This window comes from Amblyomma maculatum, chromosome 9 (assembly GCF_055883805.1).
Source record: "Amblyomma maculatum isolate TAMU_Amacu chromosome 9, ASM5588380v1, whole genome shotgun sequence".
Classification (NCBI taxonomy): domain Eukaryota; kingdom Metazoa; phylum Arthropoda; class Arachnida; order Ixodida; family Ixodidae; genus Amblyomma; species Amblyomma maculatum.
Genome location: NC_139352.1, coordinates 43861821 through 43876965, shown reverse-complemented (window position 1 = coordinate 43876965; position 15145 = coordinate 43861821). Strand labels below are relative to the sequence as shown.

General features: G+C 46.3%; 1 long non-coding RNA gene across 1 annotated transcript; it reads left to right on the top strand.

Moving 5' to 3' along the window:
- The first annotated feature begins 5216 nt into the window (after positions 1-5216).
- Positions 5217-8215, top strand: LOC146178961 (uncharacterized). The gene is made up of 3 exons (XR_014700902.1): positions 5217-5372; positions 6686-6737; positions 7989-8215. It is a non-coding gene; the product is annotated as an uncharacterized LOC146178961 (long non-coding RNA).
- The last annotated feature ends 6930 nt before the right edge of the window (positions 8216-15145 follow it).

The window sequence follows — 15145 nt, the reverse complement described above, 5'->3', positions numbered from 1 at the left end:
ACGCTCAGCTGCTGTGAGAGAACGGCTAGCGTATGCCACAACCTGATCTTCGGACGCAGCGTTGCATTGCAAAATAACGGAACCGATGCCTTGTCCACTGACTTCAGTATGAAGAATGGTAGGAGCTGTCTCATCGAAATGTCTAAGCACAGGAGTTGAAGTGAGTGCTTGCTTGAGGGATTGGAAGGCCTGTTCACATTCAGTGGACCATAAGAAAAGCGCGTCAGACTTCAGGAGGTTGTGTAAAGGGGCCGCAATAGAAGCAAAGTTTCAGATGAAACGTCGGAAGTACGACGCCAACCCGAGGAAGCTGCGCAGTTCTTTCTGGCGTTTAGGCCGAGGAAAATTATTTACAGCTGCAATTTTGTCGGTATCGGGCTGTATGCCAGCCTTCCTAACGACATGGCCGATGACTTTGATGGTTTTGCTGGCGAAGTGGCATTTATTAGTGTTTAGCTGGAGACCGGCTCGTGCCGGACATGTGAGAACTTCTCACCGCATAGAGACCGCATATCGCGTCTCCTCACCAGAACGCAAAATTATTGAGGACCAAGTGGCCGACATGCTCGCGCGAAACATCATCCGGCCATCGAGCAGGCCCTGGTCGTCTCCTGTTCTCGTCAGGAAAAAGGATGGTTCTGTGCGGTTTTTTGTGTATTACCGGGCCCTTAACAAGATAACCCGCAAAGATGTTTACCCGCTACCACGCATCGATGACGCACTGTACTGCGTTCAGGAAGCAGAGCATTTCTCAAGTCTCGACTTGCGCTCGGGATATTGTCAAATTCCCATGCATGAATCCAACAAGGGCACGATTGCATTTGCTACTCCCGATCGTCTTTATGAATTTAATGTGATGCCTTTCGGTTTATGTAATGCTCTAGCCACCTTCTAGCGCATGATCGACAGTATAGTTGCCATATGAACACAAAGTACCACGCAAATACATGTAATTCCGTTATAAGCCGCGCGCTCGTATCGGCGCCATATGTCGCATGGGAAGTCGGAAAAAAATAAAGCATTTTGCGGAACCATTACTGCATGTCGACAATGTTCAAAAGATTTCTGCAATCGCGCATAATTAAATTTTATTCCCACCCTGCTTCTGCCTGACCTTTGCATTTTTTTGCTTTATTTCGCCTGTTGCACTATGCAACAAAATGTTGGTGTTATAATCTAAGAAAAGAAAGGTGGTATGCGAATCTCGCAAGTCTGTGTCAAAATGCTGCCGTTTGTTTGCACGCAGTTCCATTGCGTCTGACTGACATAGAAACATACTTATATTTAACGCAGATAGTTTGGCGAGTTGGTGTTTAGATTCAACAGACATAGTTCTAGCACGTTTTTAGACAGAGACGAAGAGAGAACATAGACACCACAAACGCTGTCATTTGTGGTGTCTATGTTCTCCTTTCGTCCTCGTCTAAAAAAGCGCTAGAACTATGTCTGTTGTACATACTTACAGGCTGCTTTATTTCACACGTTGTTAGTGTTGCTTCTTTGTTTCAAAAATTGCTAGACCAGTATGCCGTCAAAGAAGTGCATCCGCTCAAATAAACGACTTGAAGGCAACAATAACAACTTGTGCGGAAGCACCCCTTGAACTCTCGCTCGAACTGCCGTGTAAAATGTGCCCATGAACTGTCATGGGTACATAATTCCAAATTAACAAGTAAACTATATCTTCGGGGACGGGGTGCAGCCCTTCGTGTGACTCTGCTGACTTTTGCGGGGATCGGTCTTACACGAAGGGTGCCTCGTTCTTCTTAAACCGTTCTATGAACCGTTTTCTTAAGAGGCAGTGGTACCTTTAAACCTGCTTTCTCTTTTTGATATTTTAACAAAATCTCATACATGGAGTACGAGTAGTTCTGACATCCGAGGTCCTATAGATGTGCAAAACTTGGCGAACCACCACACTACTTCGCATGCGACGTTAGACATCATAGCAAACTGTCTTAAATTCGGTTTCACTGTTTCGTTTTTTATTTAAAACTTTGACGTTTTGAAATCATTTCCTAGTTTCCTCTGACGATTTCGCGCTGCACACATTATGGGGTGTTCTTAGAAACACAAAACAGTCATTAACATCGAGAAGGTTGAAAACCGCCGGAGCTGCCCTTTAAACTAATCATTCATAGCCTGTAGATAATGGTCATATTCTGTTGCTAAATTGCATATCGGATGTCAAATATATTTCATCATATCTCTTTGTTCCCTTAAAGAGTCCTTATTTGGAAGATACCATATGTAGTACCGCTGCAACGTCCATCGGCCCAGATTGACTGCTGCTGATAGACGAGCGCTTCTTAGCGGCCATTAACACTGCAACGTCTGCGATCCAGACTGACTGCCAGCTGGCCTGTTCCAATGCTTCGACGGCGAAGCAAATGAGCGCACAGCTAAATGTGCCCAGAAGAAACCGGGGCATTGCTTATCTTTATGAGATGCAGCTGAAATGCCACTGGTAATTTTCATCAGAGCGACGTCACGTGTGAGCTTGTTTGTGACGCATTGGCCGCGCTAATTACACCATGATGTTTTCTTCCTGCGTAATTAAAGTACAGAGATAGTTATATTTGTCCATTTTTCAATGATGACAAACCGCGGCAGCCTACATTTGACGACGTACTTTACAAAAAAAGGCGTTCGACAACACACAGAAATTTAGATACCGCAATGGAATCCGATTTGTTATTACAGATTTTCGATTGTGTGCAATGATGCTTGCCATAACGTTTATTAGTGCCACTTTGCTTTGACACCTTTTCTTCTTTTTCAAATTAGGTCTATTGCGTTATTTAAATTCCTGTGTGCAGTACACCGCCATTCTTGTAAAGTGCGTCGTCAAATGTAGGGGGCCGTGGCTTGTCGGCATAGGAAAATAGACAAATCAATCAGTAATATTATTCACAGATTATTGACAAGAAATCATCACAAGTACATCAAATCTGCTTCACAGGGATGCTATGAGAACAGGCGCAGAGAGAAAAGGAGTAACTGCTGCTCTCAACCCTCTATATAAATGCAATACAGTAGTAAAATATTTAGCCTCTTGCATTACTAGTTTGTAAACTTGGAGACGGTCACATTTCAAGACTGTTCCAATTTGTAGAACTCTTCTTGAGCGCATGCGTTACCAGACATTCAACTCCAGATATTCAGTTTAGGTTTGAGTATTCATGCGTAAGTGTCATGATGGCTGCCTAAACGGCTTCACTGTGACGAGGTATTTCACGACACACCATGTGCCGACGGCGCACAAGACAGGTCTTTACCTTTCGCTTCTGGAGGCTGAAATGGAAGAAACGTCTAGATCAAAAGTTAACTACGCCCAGGATGTTTTTCATGGACTGTCTCTGTCTTGTGTGTGTATTTACATGAATATATAGGTAAAGTTCCGAGGCCTATGTCTTGAAAACCGCGCGTGAACTGAAAATGCAACCGAATGAAGTAGCCTAGAAATGCGACTTCCTCCAGTTTTATGATATAACAATGACCGATAGCTAATGTTGCCTGAAAGTTCATGAACCGCTATCAGATATGGCGGACGAGAAATATTCCTGTAATCTGTATACGCCTGGTTGCATAGCCTACGCACAAGAGCAAATTCAATTCGCTGCCTACTGTTTACTAGAACTCTAAAGAGTAATTTGAAACACCAAGAGTCGTACAGGAAGGTCTCATGCTGAAAAGCCATATCTTAACCAAAAGAACAGTGTTGTCAAGTGCATGTCAGGATACGTAAGATGTTCGTAGACTAAGGGGAAATAGTTGACTAACACTTGCTAGCAGTCTGGTTAAATCATGGGCCGTTATTGACCAATTTATGGCAAGATATACCTCATGTTGGCATCGCTACCTTAATTAGCGCACAATATTTTCCAACATACACAGGCGTATATATCAGATGTCAGCAGTCATACCTATATGAGCAAACAATATTTGCAAACGTACACGAACGTATGTATCAGATGTTCGCACTCCAATATAAACGAGCAACCAATATTTGCCAACGCACAGGAACGTATATGAAATGTTGGAAGGCCAGTCAACCTGTTGGAAGATGTTGCCTCTCACACCAGCATATGTGAAAAATTGGCAAGCCGCACGTATAGCAGACTAATGTTTACAACTTGTTTCCAAATTAGTGCCAATATCAGCAAGCAATGGCATACCTGGTTCGTTGAAACCAGCTTATAGAATGGCATAGCTAATATCAGAAACATACTGGCGAAATTTGCCGATGTTGGGCCGTGCTTTGCAAGCACATTTCAGATACCGGGCCGGTGAACTATGCTACCCGGGACTATCGCGTGAAGCCACCGGAGTGAGCGAATTGGAAACCAGGAATTTCTCGTGGGAAGTGAATGCGAAACAATGTTGCTTTCGCCGCTTTTTTTTTTTTTATTCCCGCACGCGTAGCCACTCAGGCAGCACGAACGACGGCCCAATACAGTACTGCTGATAACCGGCCTACATATCACCATTGCATTGTCAATATAAAATAATACGGCCCCTCTCGCACTGTGAATTGCATGCCGTTGTTTTAATAAACTTCCATCCATATCCTCGGTACATCCAAGTACACCGGCATAGCCTTGAAAGCTGAAAATAAAAAAAAAAATGACTTAGGTTCAAAACCAAGCTTGGTCAATCCTCGAAATTTGCATGACCCACTCCTAAAATTAGTCCAGATAGTCCTTAAATAGGATACACAGTCAATATTTTGGGCGCTTTCACAGGATAGTGCTTTAGTAGTCACAGTGAAATCAGCTCTAATTTTCGCTGCACTCTTGTGTCACCTTGAAAGCATACCAGCTGGCACAACTTTTTTCCCTAATTAACTGCATACGCTTGCACAAAGCTATTTGCCCAACACACGCCTAGATCGTCGTGCAGTGGCCGACTCAATTTTTCCGCATTTTAAATAACTTACGTATGATCCATATATTGCCGATGTTTCATTATAACGCTTACATTCATTATTTATGAAGACGCCGCTGTTTAAAGAGACTCCGGTTGATTATATATCACTTCTTTACGTCAGAGGCCGAGCAGTAAATTAGCATTGTATAACGAATATTGTTAATACTACTTGTCACCTTTCGCTTGAAGTGAAAGCTTTAGCTTCGGCGATGCTTTGCGCGCTTGCATAATTAGGCCACTTGCCAAAAGGACATCTGGCTCGTTAAGCTGTTGACGACAAGATTTATTGGCAGTTTTTACATCATTATGTGCGATGCAGAATTCTGAAGTGTACCGCAAGCTTCTGCGAAGTTTCCCATATGGTGGGAGGCTACACAGTCTTTAAACGAGATGATTTCTGTAGTCCTGTTGTCACTTCTTTCTCTACTCTCTACAGGTGTTCTGTGAGTATGAATTCACCATTTGGCATCGAATATTGGGGGTGCAGTATAACATAAAAGGAAAGGAAGGGATCAGACAAAAAAAAGGGCGAGGCACACAGCACCGCGCTTAATTAACTCCTAACGTAGACGTGCAGTCAACACTGTTCTGCGCGTCTACATTTCCTTCATTGCGATATCATAAATGTTCACAAATTCTCTGAGCTATCTTTGTCACTCGATTATCATTAGGTGTCACTCGATTGATCATTAGGTTTCATATTCAAGCAATAAATATATCGCGCGGCTTCCTTAAAGACCCGGCACCTACTATTCGAGGTTCCTAAATCAGCAGAGAAATTGACCTTGAAGCCAACTTTGAAGGCCATCTTATCTGCTGCTCTTCGGCAGCTTTGAGACATTAAGGTAAGACAAGTTGTTGAAGAAAGTAAACTGAGGTTCAGGCGTAGGCCTAATTGTGCCGAATTCTTCCCCTTTTGCGGAAACTTCTTATGTTTTCTCAATGTAAGCTGCTCAGTTCCTTTTCTTAGGATACGATGTGGGAAAGGAGGACATAGGACGCGAACAACTGCCGCCGTAGCCGCATCTGTAGCATTAACATAAGTATGCATGTTTCTCTTACTGCATGGACTGCAGCGATGCCTTCTAAATCCTTCATGTAGCTTCGTTATGGACGTCACAGTTTTTGAAACGCAGGTGTACTTTGGCACATTACGGGCTAAGTTTGCATTATGTTGTGACTACTATATACAAAAAAATGTTGTATATAGTCTGAAAAATATGTGCTGAGGGAGCCTTTGGATAACCAGGGAATGCTTGAGATAAAACGTACAGGTGTGGCCATAATATTGCGGAGTGCGTTTCTGGTTTTTGAAAATTTCTCACGCGTACAGCAGAGAAGATACCATGAATATTCGAATCCATACGCGAACTCACTATTGTCATGAGCTTACATATATGTAAGTTTTCTTCTAATATTCCTTAAGCTGTACTTGACGAAATATATAATCCCTGAGGTGTGCTCCGTATTATTATGACCGGGTCTGTACACTGAAGTGCCGCAGTAAGTTAAACCGCGTTGACAGTGAGGTAGTTGAAGAAGTTAAAACTAACCTGAAATGTTAGATGCAAGAGTTTGACATATTCTTGGCTGTTTCGCCTCAGAAAGACTACAAAAATATATGACAGCGACTGGGAAACAAGAAACTGAAAGCCTGATTTTTGCGACAATTTCACTTTTGTTTCTCTTTAGGATAACGTGGCTGCAACTGTTTTTGCTTCATTAACTGATTTTATTTTCTCCATTTTCTTTTTAGGGCAGGTCACGACCCCCCTTCAGCAGTCGCCCACTTACTTTGCGAAAAAATTGTACGTTGAAAATTTTCTTAGACACTTTGAAATATTATATATGTGTGTGTGTGTGTGTGTGTGTGTGTGTGTGTGTGTGTGTGTGTGTGTGTGTGTGTGTGTGTGTGTGTGTGTGTGTGTGTGTGTGTGTGTGTGTGCGTGTGCGTGTGCGTGTGCGTGTGTGTGTGTGTGTGTGTGTGTGTGTGTGTGTGTGTGTGTGTGTGTGTGTGTGTGTGTGTGTGTGTGTGTGTGTGTGTGTGTGTGTGTGTGTGTGTGTGTGTGTGTGTGTGTGTGTGTGTGTGTGTGTGTGTGTGTTAGGACGAATAACGATTTTGTGAATAAAATTTGCTGAATAGATGAATTTCACAAGTAACCGGTGGTGGAGTCTCATATTCCGAGGAGCGAAAGGTGCCAACAAACTGTAAATACACATTAACGTCAACCTTACTGTAGCCATGCATTCTTCCTTCGTAAAAAAGAAAGCACAGTAACGCTTGGGCGAATGCAGACAAGTGTTTACTGATTTTGTTTGAAGCCTTACCACACACTGTAGGACTCCTTTTGAACAATACAGGGTTCCGAGGTTTGAGATTCCTTTTGGTTGCAACGCTGGGCAGATTCACAGGAGACTGCGGATATCGGCTTAACTTATCCGCGAGCCACAAAGAACACCCAATGCGAAGAAGCCTCGAAACTACTGGTAGTATCGAGAGACGGCTGAGATTAGGCAAACGCCTACTCGGATTGGATGGAGAAACTGAAAAGATTAATGGATGGGATCGGTGGCCCCTGAACGCAATGCGACCTCTCCCAATCTTGAATCAAGAAACCGTACAACGTAACATGTATGTATGTATGTATGTATGTATGTATGTATGTATGTATGTATGTATGTATGTATGTATGTATGTATGTATGTATGTATGTATGTATGTATGTATGTATGTATGTATGTATGTATGTATGTATGTATGTATGTATGTATGTATGTATGTATGTATGTATGTATGTATGTATGTATGTATGTATGTATGTATGTATGTATGTATGTACGTACGTACGTACGTATGTACGTACGTATGTGCTCTACTGGTGAAAAACGGCGGCAGGAAGTGACACCAGATGGTGCGCTTGCAGAGCTTCTCGCTACGTATAACTAGGTTTTTAAGCGTTAAACATTGTCAGTTTTTTCTTTGCCTTAACACGATGTTTTTCTTCTTTTCATCTGAATGTTTTAGCTTTACGGCGTGACCTCTTATTCTTCGTTAATAGTGCGATCCTCGTCGACGTGAGCAACAGTGCCCTCCCGGCTGCGTCTGCTGTCCAAGGGAACGTGTACCTATGTTCGGAAAGTGTTTCCACCCAAGGTTTCGGCTGCCTGCGGGCTACAGATTGCCGGGCCATGCACTCCCACAACGTTTAAGACTGTCGCCGCCGAGGGCATGAGCCGATAGTCTAAATGGTGACCGCCAAATAAAAAGCTTTGTTCTTGTGTTGTAGTTTGATGAGTATTTGTACTGTAACCTTCATTATTGGGAACTGTCGCCGTTTCTCTACGACAGCACATAAAATTAAGTCCTTGTGTACATCGATAGCCGAGTGATACATGTTAATGAGCTACTAGAAACTATATTTCTTAAGGAATCGTAACTATTTTTTCTTTCGGCTAAGATGGTCATCTGACGTTGTTCAAGGCCTCTCGGTGAAAATATGTTTGCCAGCCTAGGTATCTGCGCTGAAATCACCGAATAACTTCAACTGTGACGGCGGAAAGAAATGGATAGTGAACGACAGAAAGAGAAAATCAATGAGGTGAGAGACAGGAATAAAGTGCAGGATATGTTAAAATAAAATAAGCATACATGCACTATAATACAAGTAACGCAGTAGGTTTTTGAGGCCCGCGGCCGCCCACAATTGGCTTAGTCTATTGAAGCAGTCGGCACAATGGGCGGGCCTCCACAATAATTGCTTCGCAGGCGTCCGCCTGCCGTCGCTGCTGTGGTTTGGTCTGCTCCCCTTCCCCTGGTATGCGGCGGGAGCAGACGCGCCCCGAGGAGGAGTCAACGATAAAGAGGAGGAGAGTGCGAAAAGTACATAGGAAGGTAAAAGCAGAGCGTGCACTGCATCCACGTCGCTGAGACGAAACCAGCGTGCACTCGTGGCACAATACATAAGAAATTGAGGGCTGGTGTGGGAAGACCAGCCATTATTGTCCAAAATAGCAAAGCGCGGAATGTTCGGTACCGGAGGGCACAATCTGGCGGGATGGAAAAAACGGGACGTGTTGCGCGCCTGTTTTAAGTAAGTACACAGACTCAGATTCGTTCGTTCTCGGACGCGGGCACTGCTTGTTTGCCACAGAAGCGTCGTGATGCTGTCCAGGATTACACCCTGCTCTCTGTAAGCACCCAGTATCTCGCGGCGTGGCTAGCCTAGCGTGGCACAGTGAAGGAGCAGGTGCTCGAGTTTCCACCGCGCTGCAGCCGTCACACGTGTCAGTCGTGGTGAGCCCGTGGCGCATCCGTCGTTCCCCAACACACACATCCAATGCGCGGAAGGAGGATCATTGCGCGCTGCAGCCGAGTTGTCGACTCCGCTGATGCGCTCACCTCGTGCAATGCATAGATTGGCGTGCTGCATGCGGAGGCGGTTGTCGATGGCCGCATGCACGTCCTCCAGGGCGGGGACCAATTTAGGCCATGGCCCCTTTCCTAAGCATTTGTTTCCAGAAGAGCCGAGCACCAGGCACAGGGAAATCTTGTGCCCACTGAAAACCGGTGGGCACCCGGTGGCACCAGGTACCCAACATGGTACCTGCCGAATGCGAAGTGTATTCTTGACTACAAAGCCACAGCGTTGATTCCGCTATCGGACAAGCATAAGCCAGCCTCGTGCGGCAGAAGCCTACAAGTGACCCTTTTTTGATCTATAATCCCTATTCCAAGCATTTGTCTCCAGAATAGCAGAGTGCCAGGCTGGGGGAAAGCTTGTACTTGCTAAAAACCGATGGCTTCTGGGATCGAGCCTGGTACCTCCTGAATGCTAGGCGAATGATCTGTATATATAAATGACATCGGACGTTTTGACAAGCTCTAATTTTATCTTACGCATTACCCGCATACTTATTTCACGCAGTGATCTTGGTCAGCCCATTTGTCGGATTGTGCGATTGTGCATTTTATCATTTTATGCTGTAAGGTTACTTGCCGATGCGTTTTATTAACCATTCAATGGTTGCATTTTTATGTTCCCTCTGCTTTCTTTTTTCCACAATACTCTCCCTCGGCCCCGCCGGGGTGGCGCAGTGGTTACGGCGCTCGAGTACTGTTCCCGAGAACGTGGGATCGAATCCCGGCCTCGGCGGCCGCTTTTCGATGGCGGCGATAAGCAAGGTGCCCGTGTGCTGTGCGATGTCAGTGCACGTTAAAGAACCCCAGGTGGTCGAAATTTCCGGAGTCCTCCACTACGCCGTCTCTCATAGCCTGAGTCGCTTTGGGACGTTAAACTCTGCAATTACTCCGCAGCACTCGACTACGGCTCCCCTTTCTCTCTTTCCACTTTCACCCCACCTTCATCCCTTCCCTTACGGCGCGATTCAGGTGTCCACAAAGCAAGTGTACCACTGTACCACCCCGGCGGGGCGAAATTGACAACGCGAAGCTCCCCCCGCACAGAGTTAAGGAACTCTATGCCTCCACGCTTGGATCTTAGCCAGCATTCAGTCAATCTATGCCTCCCGCCGACAGCGTTCGCCATGTTGAAATGGTAAGTGACGTCATAGCGACACCAGTCACCGCGTTGTCTTCTGCTGTGCTAGCATCGATAAGCTGCCGATACACATAGTACTGTTACACCATAGTACTGTGTTCGCGCTCGCCTTGCTAAAAGACCGGCATAACTCTCGTCAAGTGTACTTAGCGCGTTTCTGAGAACAGCACACAGACTGTAGTGAAGCACGATTTAGTTCTTGCCCAGGGATCCACCTTTGGCGCGACCGCCGCTGCTGCCGCCAAAGTTCCTGGCAGCACTGCACCCCCCCCCCCCCCCCCCGCAGTTAACATCGCTGTGCCAGAAGTGCAGGCCGTGCCTTCCGCCCAAGCTGTCCCCGTCCGCATCAGCGATACGACGGATCCTTTGCGGAGGTGGTTCAGCTACAGTACCCGGGTTCGAACCCGACCTCGGCGGCTGCGTTTCGATGGAGGCGAAACGGAGGCGTCCGTGTGCTGTACAATGTGAGCGCACGTTAAAGATCCCCAGGTGGTAGAAATTACTTCGAAGCCCTCCAGTACGGCTCCTCTTTCTCTCGTTCCACTTTCACTCCCGCCTTCCTTTCTTCTTTTACGGCGCGTTTGAGGTGTCCACAGAAAACAAGTGAGACAGTTACCGCGCCTTTCTCTTCCTATAAATCAATCAGTTTTGTAGTGCTACATTGGATTGGCTTACAAGAAAGGAAAGGCGCTGTATCTGCCACTTTCTTCAGCAAGAGTTAGGACTGTACACAAAGCTCCTGTCGCATGGCGCTCCTTGGCGCGGGTTCAAATGGCAGGAACGCTAGAATACATTGCGGAATATGACAGATCTCGCGCACAACTCTCGCGTACGGGAGTTTGCTTCATGAGCCTAGAAAGGTTTTCGGCCTAAAAATTGTGATCATCATCATCAGCCTAACTATACCCACTGCAGGGCGAAGGCCACTCCCATTATCCTCCAATTATCTCGGTCCTGTGCTAGCTGCATCCACTTGATCCCTGCGAACTTAACCTCATCGACCCACCTTTCTGCCGCCCCCTGCTACGCTTTCCTTCCCTTGGAATCCAGTTTATTATCCTAAGCGACCATCTGTTGTTGCATCTTACCTACATCTTAAGTTAGCTGGTGGTTAACTCTGGTTAACGAAATGGTGTTGCGAAAGCAACTTGCTTGGCTACGCTTAGAATTCGCTTGTGGTCGGGCGTTGATATGCTGCTGTTAATTTGGCTAATCTCTATTCAAGTCGCTTGGCATGCTCTTCGCCCGTTTCCGGCAACTGCGCTTCTTTATGGCTTCGTTCCATCTTCTGTCTCTAGCTGCCTTCTCAGTCGCCGAACTTGAAGCGTCGTCTTCGACCGTCGTCACGGATTCACTGTTTGAGACTAAACAAGCTTGTCTAGCCGCGTCTTCATTACGGCGCTTGTTGTTGTTCTCCTCTAATTTGACGGCAAATACCTACACAGGGGGATCGGGCAAGAATCGGGGTGCAGAGATAATCTAGCCGTTTGATACGATCTTCGCTCTCTTCGGAACGTTGTCTTCTGCTTGCTTCGTTCCAACGCCGAACTCTGGCTTCTTTCAGTCTAGCCGACCTGTCGCTTTCCATAACGGCTCGCCTTCCGCTACACTGTTGTTGTTGTGAGGATTTCCCCTGATGGGGCTGGGTCAGGTAGGTCGCCGCCGCTCTCGGCGGGGGCTTACCTGCCATAGAATATTTACCTGTTGTAGGCCGTCATTGCACCCGCCACCGTTTCTGTGGTGGACAAAGGCTGTTGCTGCGGCGCGCGTCTTTCTTTCTCTCTTCCTTTTCTTTATTCTCTATTTTTTCTCCTATCCGCACGAGGCAGCGGAGGTGGCTCAGCTACAGAGTCAGTAGCAAGCCCGTGCATATTCTTTTCCTTCTTCTTGTAGCCACAACAACTGTTGTTGTTGTTGCGACTGAAGGAAGAAGGAAAGAAAAATGCACAGACCTGCTGCTGGCTCTGTAGCTAAGTCACCTCCGTTGCCTTGCGCGGACAGAAGAGAAAATAGAGAAGAAAGGAAAAGGTGGAGAAAGACGCGCGTCAGCCGTCGTCCCCCACCGAAACGGTGGTGGGTCCAATGACGGTCTACAACCGACAAATCGAAATTACTCCGTAGCCCTATACTACAGCTCCTCTTTCTCTCTATCCACTTTCACTCCCACTTCCTTCCCTTACGGCTCGGTTCAGGTTTCCTAAAAAAGCAAGTGTAACAGACAGTGCGCCTTTTCCTTCCTGTGAACCAATTATCATTACTATAATCCGGACGTGCGCAACCAATAACTACGCCGCTCTTTCGCGGAGGTTGCTTTTTTTTTGGCCATGTGCTGTGTGCCAAGCCGCCCAGACGCTGCTTGGCACACAGCACGATTCCCAGCAGCGGAATTGACTCTCGCTCAAATTAAGCACCTTTTTTATACCCAGATGTCCATGGTAGCTCGACCACACCAAGTAGAGCAGTTCGAATTATCCTAAAATTCGAATTAGCGAGGTTCGATTTAACGAGATTTCACTGTAAAACCCCATAGACAAAACAAAATTCCAAGTAGAAGATTTGTCAAGATGGTGCAGTTTGATACTGCAGTCGTCTAAATTTGAGATTCGAGTTTCAACATCAAAACCCATGTATAAACAATTCTATTTGTACTGATCAGTAGCAATGTTCTTTTGACTGATGTGAAACATGAAATGCAAACATGGTGCAAGCCAACTTGTAAATGTGGGAAACCACTATAGTCGGGGATAAATATTCACGACGAAAAGAAGCGGCTGGGGCAGTTGTACAAGGCAAAAACAAAAGATTGCCTTCGTCGCATTCGTCGCATAGCTATGCGCTCTGGCGGCGCGCGTGCTCACACTGCCCGCCAGCTTGTTCGCTCTGTCCTCCAGCCACGTATAATATACCAGGCGCAGTTTCAACGTCTCACCCGCAGACAGTGGGACTCCCTTGAGGCCATCAATCATGAGGCCATGCGTGCAATAACGTACCTCCCCCGCCTAACACCCATACCAGTACTTCAGGAGTATGCCCAGCTAAATACGCTCACTGAACTCGTTGATCAGCGGATGACAAACAGAGCTCGCAAACAGTCTTTACAACTACATCATTTAAAGACACTACCTCCATGGTCGTACTGCCAGCTCACGGACAATCGCCCCACTGCTTCCCCGTCGGTATCATCCGCACATCTGCCTGAAGGGTGCATATTATATACCGATGCATCACATACTGCAGAGCGAGGAGTTACTGCCGTGTATAGTCCCTCTCATCCGCACCTCAACACTCACGTGACATATACCGCGGATACGTGCACCCCTCTGGCACTCGAACTTCAAGCAATTTACAATGCTATACATTCCCTCCCACCAGTTCCCACATTCAATGCAGTTCATCTTTACACAGACTCTCTCTCTGCCCTTAAACAGCTTGAGGCCGTTCGACGCACATTCCAAATAACACAGTCCATACATTTGCTATGTTCAAAGTACCCATGTCCTATTCGCATACACTGGATTCGCGGCCATGCTCGCGATCCACATAGCATACAAGCAGATGCTATGACGCATATAAACACATCAGACGATCCACCAACTTCCCCTCTTCCCCCAGATCCGTTCCTGTCCCACGTTTTCGATTCGCAAGTTCTGCGCCACCGAACACGCGCTCTCATTCCTCCGTGTTCGCACCCTCTCCCCCGTAGTCTTACTCGGCAGGAGGAGGTGACAGTGCGCCGGATCCGGGCAGGGGCGGCGCTGACCCCATCTGTTCGACATCGATGGCGGGAAAAAGACCTACCAGTGACTGACAGGTGCCCTCATTGTGACACTCCACCTGACGTCTGCGATGTGCGCCACTTGTTGTGGACGTGTCTATCAACAACGCACATCAGGCAACGGATACTCATGAAGGTGGGCCTGCGGTGGAATCGCGATAGTGATTATGAGAAATGGACAATGGACAATCGCTATACTGCCAACCTTCTCAAATTCATAAGCACAACTGGACTGCACTCCTTTTAACTTTCTATCTCCTGCATCCCATTCCCCCTTTCTCAACTTATGCCTTGTGGCAAACTCTTCGAAAAAAAAAAAAAAGATTCTCTGTAGCACACTACATCATGTTGGGAACTACTGTGCAAACAGTGCACACTACATGTGCTCAATAGAAAACATGGGGAAAGATCACATAAGGCCTTCATTTATTTTTATTTGCTCGAGCATTAGCTCGGATGTAATGCAAGAGTATAATATAATCGCTTAACGTAAATAGACAATATAAACATAAATAGAAAAGAAAATCCCTTGAAGATGAAGAAAAGAAATTGTTTTGGAGCCAGTACAATGCAGAAGTACCACTTCCAGGCAGTTGCAAGTGATAGCACGAGCCTAACGCTTTTTGGATGTAGGCCTGGGATCGTTACTTCCGCGGGCTGTCTTGGCTTGGCTCATTTCCGTCCAAGTTTCTTCGGCTTCTCGAAGAACCATTCCAAAGCCCAGACGTTCCTCTTCACACATTTTCTTGAGCCATTCGCAGATTTTCAGGAGGCAGTAGGCATCCAAAGTTGCATACACAGTCTGAGATGGACGCACCGGCCTCTTCTCCCAATCGGAGCAGCGCTCACTCTTTTTTAATGGTAGGCCTAGCGTCGAATATGT